The sequence below is a fragment of the Octopus sinensis genome, linkage group LG16, assembly GCF_006345805.1.
Source record: "Octopus sinensis linkage group LG16, ASM634580v1, whole genome shotgun sequence".
Taxonomy (NCBI): Eukaryota; Metazoa; Mollusca; class Cephalopoda; order Octopoda; family Octopodidae; genus Octopus; species Octopus sinensis.
This window is the reverse complement of record NC_043012.1, coordinates 15,753,300-15,764,261: the sequence shown is the minus strand read 5'-3', so window position 1 is coordinate 15,764,261 and position 10,962 is coordinate 15,753,300. Positions and strand designations below refer to the sequence as shown.

The following is a 10,962-nucleotide window of genomic DNA, read 5'->3' as shown; positions in this document are numbered from 1 at the left end:
CCTGGTACTGCATCAGGTCATATTATTATTATTATTATTATTATTATTATTATTATTATTATCATTAGTAGTAGTAGTAGTAGTAGTAGTAGCAGCAGCAGCAGCAGCAGTAGTAGTAGTAGTAGTAGTAGTAGTAGTAGTAGTAGTAGTAGTAGTAGTAGTAGTAGAGATGAATAGGAGGGTAGTTCCCTATCTTTAAATCATACCTTTCTCTATATGAAGGAGATAGTCTGGCATCAAAAAATGAAGCTTTCCATCTCATCCGTTTCACGAGATCTTCAAATTTCTCAAGTAATATCCTGAGGTATAGTTTATTCGATGCTGTTGGTATAATTTTAGAAGAGTAATCCCTGTGGTATAAATCCATTATAATGTGAAACTTGGTTGAATCATTAGAGTTACTCAACTTAACAAGCAATCACGCCAATCATATGACAGTATGAATTTGCGGTAAAAAGCCAACGATATAAAGCAGCGATATAATGAACTGGTCCGTGAAGGAAAATTCAACAAAAAAGATAAATATCATTATTCAAAGGTCACAATACATGTATTAAAGCGCTACTAATAGTTTCATATACTCTTACTCTTTTACTCTTTTACTTGTTTCAGTCATTTGACTGCGGCCATGCTGGGGCACCGCTTTTAGTCGAGCGAATCGACCCCGGGACTTATTCTTTGTAAGCCTAGTACTTATTCTATTGGTCTCTTTTGCCGAACTGCTAAGTTACGGGGACGTAAGCACACCAGCATCGGTTGTCAAGAGATGTTGGGGTGACAAACACAAACACATAAACATATACACACACATATATATATATATACATATATACGACGGGCTTCTTTCAGTTTCCGTCTACCAAATCCACTCACAAGGCTTTGGTCGGCCTGAGGCTATAGTAGAAGACACTTTCCCAAGGTGCCATGCAGTGGGAATGAACCCGGAACCATGTGGCTGGTAAGCAAGCTACTTACCACACAGCCACTCCTGCGCCTATGTTGAAAGAACTCAAACATATTCTTTAGGCACAAACCACATATCATATTGAATAAATAGAAGCAACGTGATGAAGCTGAGAGGTCAGTATATAGAAAACGCAGAGAGTAAACAACGAAAAACGTAACAACGGAAAACGGAAAACGAAACTTAAGTATCGAAAGTCAAAAAGTGCTATCCTCCTTAGGCTTTAAATGATAAGGCTAGAAAGATAATAAGTCAGTGAGGAATAAGCGGAATTTTCCAATTCTTCAGAATATATTTATACATATGAATAAAACCACTGAAAATTTCTGACCTGGAGTTCAATAGAGAGTTAGGGATCTTAGATCTGAACAGGATCTCCGCTCTTTCAGCCAAACAAGGTCGATATTTATTTGATCCATTCACACAAGGTATGGATTTTCAATTATTTTCCATTTAATCGCATGTGGTGTTTCGTTAACTTTCAAAGTCCATATGTAGCTAGCCAACTCAGTAGCTTTACTTTTGTTCCTATGTCGAAAGGAGGCCCTGTGATTATCCTTGGGAAGAATGCCAAAATCCCTGATAGCCCCACTCTTCCAAGTGTGCCTATATCAGACACGCTGGACATCAACACCTCCCCTTTTACCATATTTGAACTAACAGCAGCCACCAAGCAACTAAAAGCCTCGAAAGCATTTGGTCCCGACAACATCCCAGCTGTAATTTGGAAGGATGATAGATTTCACACACTTTTGCTCAACCTCTGCAACCACACACTTTCCACCTTTGTCGCTCCAAAGATTTGGCACCAATCTCAAATCATTCCAATACCCAAAAAAGGCGATTTATCCCTCGTCACCAACTACAGGGGTATATCTCTAATGTCAATTGCTGCAAAACTGTACAACAAACTGATCCTAAATCGTCTTGTCCTTTTTGTTGAACCTTTGCTCCGAAAGAACCAAAATGGATTCAGACATGGGCGCTCAACGCTGAGCCAGATACTATGCCTGCGCAGACTTATTGAAGAATCAAAAGCATTTAATCGCGATCTTGCAATGGTATTTGTAGACTTTTCTAAAGCGTTCGATTCTGTAGATAGGTACAAGATGTTTGAAATCCTTAAGCTCTATGGGATACCAGACAAAATTATTTCTGCCATCAAGGTCCTCTACACAGATACGTCTTCAACCATCTTAACCCCTGATGGAGAAACATCATCTTTCTCAATCAAAGCCGGAATACTGCAGGGAGACACACTCGCCCCATTTCTTTTCATCATTGTTGTTGATTATGTGCCACGTATGTCAGTTGATACCATCTCTGGCAAGGGCTTTGAAATAAAACCAAGAAGAAGTTCCAGACACCCAGCTGAGTACTTGACAGACACTGACTTTGCTGACGACATCGCTCTTATCAGTGATTCTCTCTCCAATGCCCAGTCTCTTTTACAATCTCTTGAACAAGCCTCAAATTGTGTAGGTCTTTACCTCAATGAGGCCAAGACTGAATATATAAACAAGTGCCTGTCCAACAGTGATTGCATCATCCATACTCTCAACAGTGCGCCTTTAAATATGGTTTCTGACTATAAATATTTTGGGTCATACATATCATCATCTGGAAAAGACTTTCTAACTAGAAAGGGTATGGCCTGGTCAGCCTGTAATGACATGCATAAGATATGGCCATCAAATCTAAGTAGAGACTTCAAACTTGAAATATTCAAAGCCACAGTCGAACCAATTCTACTATATGGCTCAGAAACCTAGACGTTATCAAAGAAGCTTGAGAGGCGGTTGGATGGAACCTACACTCGCCTCCTTATGAGAGCTCAAAATCTCTCGTGGAAGCGCCGTCCAACCAAAATGCAAATATATGGGAAACTACCACCTGTGTCATCTCTTGTGAAAGGTAGGAGAGTCCAGTTTGCTGGACATTGTTGTAGAGCTGAAAAAGAAGTAATTTCTACTCTTCTCCTCTGGAAGCCATCTACTCGCAATACCAGAGGGCGCACACTCTCCTACCCTGATGTAATCTCCAGGGATACAGGCATCCAGCAACAGGACCTCCATAATGCTATGATGGACCGTGAAGTCTGGCGTAACATAGTAAATTCCATTGTCTCGACCACGGTCGAACAATGATGATGATGATGTGATTATCATAGCGATTGCTAAATTCTCCTTCACATAATCCAGTATAGGTCTTTTTAACATTTATATTATTATTTAGGGTTGCAGTAACTTCTGCCCCATATGATAGTTTTACTCTTACATCGTTGATGTAAGCCTTTTCCTGACTGACTTGATATCCTTCCGGCCTTATTATTTAAGGCCTAAGGAGGATAGCACTTTTTGACTTTTTGACACTTTAGTTTTGTTTTTCGGTTTTCATTTCCCGTTATTTACTGTCTGCGTTTTCTATATGCAGCTACTCAAAGACACAAGAAAATATTCAATAGGTGTTCTGTGAAATTATCATATAGCCGCTGGCCAAATATGAAGAGTATCATTGCATGTGGTCAACACCAAGAACCTGAATCCAGCTTCAACTGTCACAACCCAGGGTCCTGTCCACTAGACCAATGATGAAAGATTAAATCTGTCATATATAAGGCAGAAGTTACTGCGACCCTAAATAATAATACAACTAATAAGAAGACCTATATTGGATTATGTGAAGAAAAATTAAAAATCCCTGTCAATCACATGGCCTCCTTCCGACATAGGAACAAAAGTAAAGCTACTGAGTTGGCTAGCTACATATGGACTTTGAAAGCTAACGAAAATAATTGAGAAATCCATACCTTATGTGAATGGATCAAATAAATGTAGACTTTGTTTGACTGAAAAAGAGTAGATCCTGTTCAGATCTAAGATCCTTAACTCTCTATTGAACTCCAGGTCAGAAATTTTCAGTGGTTGTATTCATATGTATAAATATATTCTGAAGAATTGGAAAATTCGCTTATTCCTCACTGACTTGATATCTTTCCAGCCTTATCATTTAAGGCCTGAGGAGAAGAGCACTTTTTGACTTTTGGCATTTTAGTTTCGTTTTCCGCTTTTCATTTTCCGTTGTTTACTGTCTGCGTTTTCTATATACTGCCTTCTCAGCTTCATCACGTTTCTTCTATTTATTCAATTTTTTAGTTCGTTATGATATGTGGCTTGCGCTTGAAGAATATGCTTGAGTTCTCTCAACACTTGAAACTATTAGTAGCGCTTTAATACGTGTATTGTGACCATTAAACAATAATATTTATCTCTTACCAGATAGAGTACTTTTTTGTTGAATTTTCTATCACGGATCAGTACATTAAATATATATATAATATATATTATATATATATATATATATATATATAATAATAAATTTAGGGAATAAATCCAAATTTACAGGGAAAAAATCAGATTTAGGATTAATCGATTTTATAGTAAAATATTATAAAATATTATTCGAGACAAAACCACTATTTTGCAAAACAAACAAGGAAAGACTTAATTAATACATAAAATTTTAATAAATAGTCTTTGACTATTTTTTGACTATTTATTAAAATTTTATGTATTATTAAGTCTTTCCTTGTTTGTTTTGCAAATAGTGGTTTTGTCTCGAATAAATTTTATATATAATATATATATATATATATATATATATACAATTGTGTGCGTGTGCACGTGTGCGCACCTGGGAGAATAATAGCCAAAATGTCGTCTAAGCGTTATTTCCAATTGGCCCCGTGATAACCAATCAGATAGCTAGCGCGCACCATTCAGCAAGAGGTCAGACACAGCCACTGCTGTGGAAGGTGGAGGCTTTGAAGGGTGTCCTGTGTGTTCTCAGAGTGCTGCTGGGTTGTCATTGTTGTTAGGAATAAATTGAGTTTATTCCTAACAGCAATAACGGTTGGAAGTGCCAGCTGTTGTGCCAATTCGAAACAGGCAGAGAGTGACGAAAGCGTTCTCATTCACTCAAGTATTGGTGATATGTGGAGGTCATGTCAAATATTTTTTATTGCGTGTAAGAAGGTTGGGGCCATGATCAAAGGTAGAAAGGATCCAGTTGTAAGACGATTCACTTAAAAAGGCTCCATAGACTTTTGTTTGAATAGGATGGATGGACAGTTTTCTCCCGTTTGGTAGGTTTGATGAAAGATGTATGATTGATGAATTTGTAAGGGTTGAAGATAGAAACGTATTTCTCCAACTAAGCCATCACATACCTCTTCAATGTGAAGATGTTATTTATTGTAATCCCAGATCAATCTTTGATCAAGTTTATTTATTGTAGCCTCAGATCAGCTTTGCTCAAGCTGAAAGGTAGAGGCCGAATGATGAGGATTCATCTTCCCATTTATAACATGTGTCTGTCGAGCGGTACATTCCACTATGTTGAAAAGAATCTGTGATGTAGGGTGGGAAGTGCTACCGTCTGAACATATTTACTTTCTCCGCTGTCCAGTCTATTCCAATGCCACCATAGATCCTAGGCCGGACACAGGGGAAGCAGGTAAAAGTTTAAGTCGGAGCATGACAGTTACACTTGCAGGTGACGAGTAACCCAGTACAGCGCTTGGAGTCTGTTCAGCTTTGTGTGTGTGTGTGTGTGTGTGTGTGTGTGTTGTGTGTGTGTGTGTGTGTGTGTGTGTGTGTGTGATTTATCTTTGTATATTGTGGTGTGTGTGTTTGCGTGTGTCTGAGATGATTAAAATGTCTTTTAGGACATTCTAATCGAGCTCTGTAGTGTTATTTATGCGTCTAAGTATTTGCAGATGGATTTTGTGCATTGACAGGGATTGTGATATTTGAAAGTTGTTGCAATACCGCATTGCTCCTTTGCATATCCAATTAGCTTTTCATCTTGGGAATATATTTAGTTGCATAGGTGGCTTGGTAGTATGACTATGTATGACTCGTTATCACGTATAGTGCATTGTTTTGTGTTATGGATAGATTGGTGGGAGCGATCCTTCCATCAAATAAAAATAGGTGTTGGTGGTAAGAAGTTGGGGCCGTGAATTTAGTAGATGCTATTTTGAATATTTTGTGTGGAACCATGTTTCTAGATGATTTAAGTTGGATGACAATAGTTGAGCAGAAATGTCTGGAGAATGGGGGAAGGATGTTCATGTCAACAATATTTGAAGATGTCTGCACGTCGTTTTGTGGGAGTGTAGATGGATCTTTTAGATATGGGTTGAAAAGAGCAGCTGTAAGGAGAGATTCTAGTGGTACTCTTTGTAGGAATTTCCAGATGATGAAAATGTTTTGCACACTGAATAGAGTTGACAGCCTAACAGACAACATTTCATGCCGTTTCTTAAGACGGGGTTCAGTATTTTCTGCGAATGGGGAGTGAGAAAGTGAGTTGAAAGCTTTACTGAATGTCGATGTCAGTTAGAATGGTATACTCTTTTACTCTTTTACTTGTTTCAGTCAGTTGACAGTGGCCATGCTGGAGAACCGCTTTTAGTCAAGCAAATCGACCCCAGGACTTATTGTTTGTAAGCCTAGTACTTATTCTATCGGTCTCTTTTGCCGAACCGCTAAGTTACGAGGACGTAAACACACCAGCATCGGTTGTCAAGCGATGTTGGGGGGACAAACACAGACACACAAACATATACACGCATACATATATACGACGGGCTTCTTTCAGTTTCCGTCTACCAAATCCACTCACAAGGCTTTGGTCAGCCCGAGGCTATGGTAGAAGACATTTGCCCAAGGTGCCACGCAGTGGGACTGAACCCGGAACCACATGGTTCGTAAGCAAGCTACTTACCACACAGCCACTCCTACACCTATGTATATATGTGAGGGTTTATTTTGTTTTGTCTTTGTTTTGTTGTTGTTATTGAAGCTATCATGTATTTTTCTGTCAGGTTTGTGCTTAGTATAGTAGTTTAGTATGGTGACCTAAATCCGTGATGTAATTTGGATTAGAGGGTTAATGGGTTAATGAGGTCAAGAATTATCCTTTTTTTTAATTTTATAAGGTGTACACAGCTAGGAAGTGGATATATACGATATTACGACGTTAGGTATTTGTTAATAGAACGAAAGTATTGCTCTTAATTTTGACGAGGAGCGAATGCAAGGGAGTGTATTGGTACATATCAGAGAGGAGCATTCCTTTAATTCTACCTGGAGAAAGGGAGAGCGTCCGGAGAGGAAGTTGGTCCGTATTTTGAGGTGCCCTGATCATCCTTAAGTGATGGTTTTCATTACTTTATATGTGTACTCGTTGGTTTTTAAACGAACATACATTTTTAATATTTTTTTGTTTTCTACTGTGTTTTTTGCACCTCTTCGTTCATTGTTTTTGTATGTCTCAACACGTTTTGTAATTCTTTTGTAAAACGTGTATTGTATTTTTTTGTGTGAGGCCACCGTGGTCACAAAAGAAAATAGTAGTAGTAGTAGTAGTAGTAGTAAGTAGTAGTAGTAGTAGTAGTAGTAGTAGTATCATTATTATTTATGCAAAGATTTCCGGTGTGACGTCAAAGCATCATTCAACCTCTCTCAGAGTTCATCCAGCATCCTGTTAATAAGCATCCGTTACTGTTCATCGAGAGAAGAGCGAAGTAGAGAGGCAGACGCGAAAGAAATGAATGCAAAGGAAAGGCTAGCGCCATAATTATATATATATAATATATATATATATAATATATATATATAATATATAGAAAGATTTTCAAAGGAGTAGGAATTAAAACCAAAGATTTGCGGCTAATGAGAATTGTTTATGTCTTATCTTTTTATGATATAAATAGAACATACACACTTACATACATACATACATACATACATACATACATACATACATGCATACATACATACATTCATGCATGCATGCATGCATACATATATACATATATACATGTGTTTATGTATATATATATATATATATGAAGCGGCTGACCTCCCTTGTTCGAAGGTTTTTAATGGACGCAGGTTCGTGTGTCAAATAGCTAGCTTGAGGCGGTGGCCTCATGGAGCTAACCAGCGACAGCTTTAGTCTTATATTTATAAGACTGTCATATTAGTATGGCGATAACTATGTATATATATATATATATTATATATATATATATATATAATATATATATATATAAACTTAGATAAACTTAGATATATTTCGACAAAAGATTGGTCCAGGCCATGTCTAACTTAATAGCACCACCTGATATATATATATATATACAAACATAATTATCATACGACATACATACAGACAGGCAGAAGTGTATTATGTATGATAATTATACTATATAGATGCAGGGATAGATAGAAAGAGAGACACAGAGAGAGAAAATAAATATTTTGCATTTATATATATTTCTAAGGTTATAGTTATGTTTCTGCATCAAGTGAACGGCAAACAACTAATAAGAAATTGTTATCCGGAGAGGAAGAGACAACATTAAATTTAATTATTTATATTGTTTTAGTAATTTCAGTAGACAAGTCTGAACATATCTTGTTAGATTTCGTCAACAAAACATACTCTTTCTCATAATTAGCTGTAATGATTTTTAAGTGTGTTATATTTTCACTAATGCTCACATGATATATATATAGAAAAGGGTGGAAAGATAATTTCAGGGCGATTTTAATACCTGTCTAAAACATAGTCAGAAATATATTTGATATACGGATGGTATTTCGCTTGTCTTTGTTTGGTCTGAACGTTTGAACGTCATCAGAAGGTACGAAAATCAGTTGCGTTAAAGTACTCAAATAATTCTGTTGTGCCTGGGGAGAGTCATTTTCTTTTTGTGCCTTATTATTTAACACACTCACCGGTAAAATTTCCACTTATTTCTTATTTTCATTTTCCTAAAATTTTCGTTGCGTCTTGCAACCTTTTCAATAGTTTTGACTCTGTCTGTCCGTTATTTACACTGCGTTCCCTTTTGTTTTCAAGCAAGTGTGTTAAATAAGACACAAACAGAAAATGACTCTCCCCAGACACAACAGAATATGCTTCAACACACGAAATCATATAAAGAATCTTGCAAACCAAATCCAAAAACGAAATACTCAAATAATGTCATCCTGGAAGAAACGATTGAGCAGAGTGTCTTCGGCAGGTTTAAGAAATGAAACTCAGCAAAAGTGGCAAGAAATGAAGAGAAAGCTTTATCGATTTAACCTAAGCTGAGAGGTTATGTAGCTTGCTAGTTAAAAGAGGATCGATAAAAAAGGGAGACAAGACAACAGTTGTGTGAATTTGGTGTTTGTACTGTGATGGTGTCATTCGGCAATATGCTTTCCTTTTAGTACAACTGACCTTGAATTATTGTGTGGCAGCAACATAGTTCAGCTATATAAGTAATATTTTAATGTGGATTTATGGAGGTGAGCTGGCAGAATTGTTAGCACACCGGGTGAAATGCTTAGCGGCATTTCGTCTGTTATTACGTTCTGAGTTCAAATTCAGTCGAGGTCGACTTTGCCTTTCATTCTTTCGGAGTCGATAAAATGAGCACCAGTTTCGCACTGGGGTCGATATAATCGACTTAATCCCTTTGTCTGCCCTTGTTTGTCCCCTCTATGTTTAGCCCCTTGTGGGTAGTAATATATATATATATGGTAATGAGACAAAAATATTTGAGAAGTGTTTTGGAGAGAAGTTCTATTGGATGCATACGAGTTTGACTTATTTATCAGTAAGAGGTAGTTGAGGTTGAACTAGGAGAGCTGACCAAACCAGAGTAGCTAGAGGGGGAAGAGGGAGCATAAAAGGAATAATGTGGTACCCATACTTTCATTCTTTTACACATTATATATCAAAATATTGGCCTATAGTGAAGGTGCATGGCTCAGAAGTGAAAGTGAAGTAGTAAGCTCGATCCCCGGACCGGGCTGTGTTGTGTGCCTGAGCAGGACACTTTATTTCACGTTGCTCCAGTTCACTCAGCTGTGCCAAGCTATATCGACCTTTGCTTTTCCTTTGAACAACTTCACTGGCATGGAGAGAGAGGAGGCTGATACGCATGGGTGACTGCTGGTCTTCCACAAGCAACCTTGCCCGGACTTGTGCCTGAGAGGTGAATTTCCTGGGTGTAATTCAATGGTCATTCGTGACAGAAGGGAATCTTTAGAAAGATAGATAGATAGATAGATAGATAGATAGATAGATAGATAGATAGATAGATAGATAGATAGATAGATAGATAGATATCGTATGTCTGTTATGCCTCTCTCTCTCCCTCTCCCTCTCTCTCTCTCTCTCTCTCTGTATATATGCACATATATACCATATCATGTCATTATATATATATATATATATATATAATACGTACATGTGTGTGCGTTTGTGTATGTCATTCTATTTGCGTGTGTGCTCGTGTTATATTAACGAGTATAATCTTCGAGACTATATAGGTAACCGCTCTTAAAAACGAGTCAAATAAACAAAAGTTGCCTCTTCAGACACTTGAAAAGAAAATGAATGAGTCATGGAGTGTTGAAGTCATATTTCACACATTTTTTTCTCAAAGTTTAAAAGAAAACAATCTACACACAATAATTATCAATTGTGCAGCCTCTATTTTAAGCAACCAGGGTTTGAATGAGTTGAACGGTCTATATTTTATTCAATTTATCTAAAATAGTTAACAAAATACAACGGGCTGAATTAACATTTGCTCGAATCAACAATTATTCGAATTATAATATTGGGTTGTCCGGAACGTTCGTGCCAATTTTTAAAGGAAAGGAAAAGGTCAATAAATATTTGCCATTACATTTTTAATCAACCAAATATGAACCATTTTGTTGCACAATGCGTCTCCATCTTCCCTGCACACACACACACACACACACACACACACACACACACACGAGAGGCTTCTTTCAGTTTCCGTTTACCAAATCTACTCACAAGGCTTTGGTGGGACCGAGGCTATGGTAGGACACACTTGCCCAAAATTCCACGCAGTGGGACTGAACCCGGTACCATGTGATTGGAAAGCAAGCTCCTTA

The 10,962-nt window shown here is 37.4% G+C and overlaps 1 protein-coding gene and 1 long non-coding RNA gene across 4 annotated transcripts in view; both read left to right on the top strand.

The window, feature by feature from the left end:
• The window catches only part of LOC118766518, an 11,113-nt gene extending 3,393 nt beyond the window's left edge, over positions 1-7,720 (top strand). The window contains exons 2-3 of the long non-coding RNA XR_005002455.1: positions 5,558-5,565; positions 7,710-7,720. This is a non-coding gene — a long non-coding RNA (uncharacterized LOC118766518). The remainder of the gene's footprint in view (positions 1-5,557; positions 5,566-7,709) is intronic.
• LOC115220529 overlaps positions 1-10,962 on the top strand; it is a 45,879-nt gene that overhangs the window by 5,565 nt on the left and 29,352 nt on the right. The gene's annotated exons all lie outside the window — the stretch shown is intronic.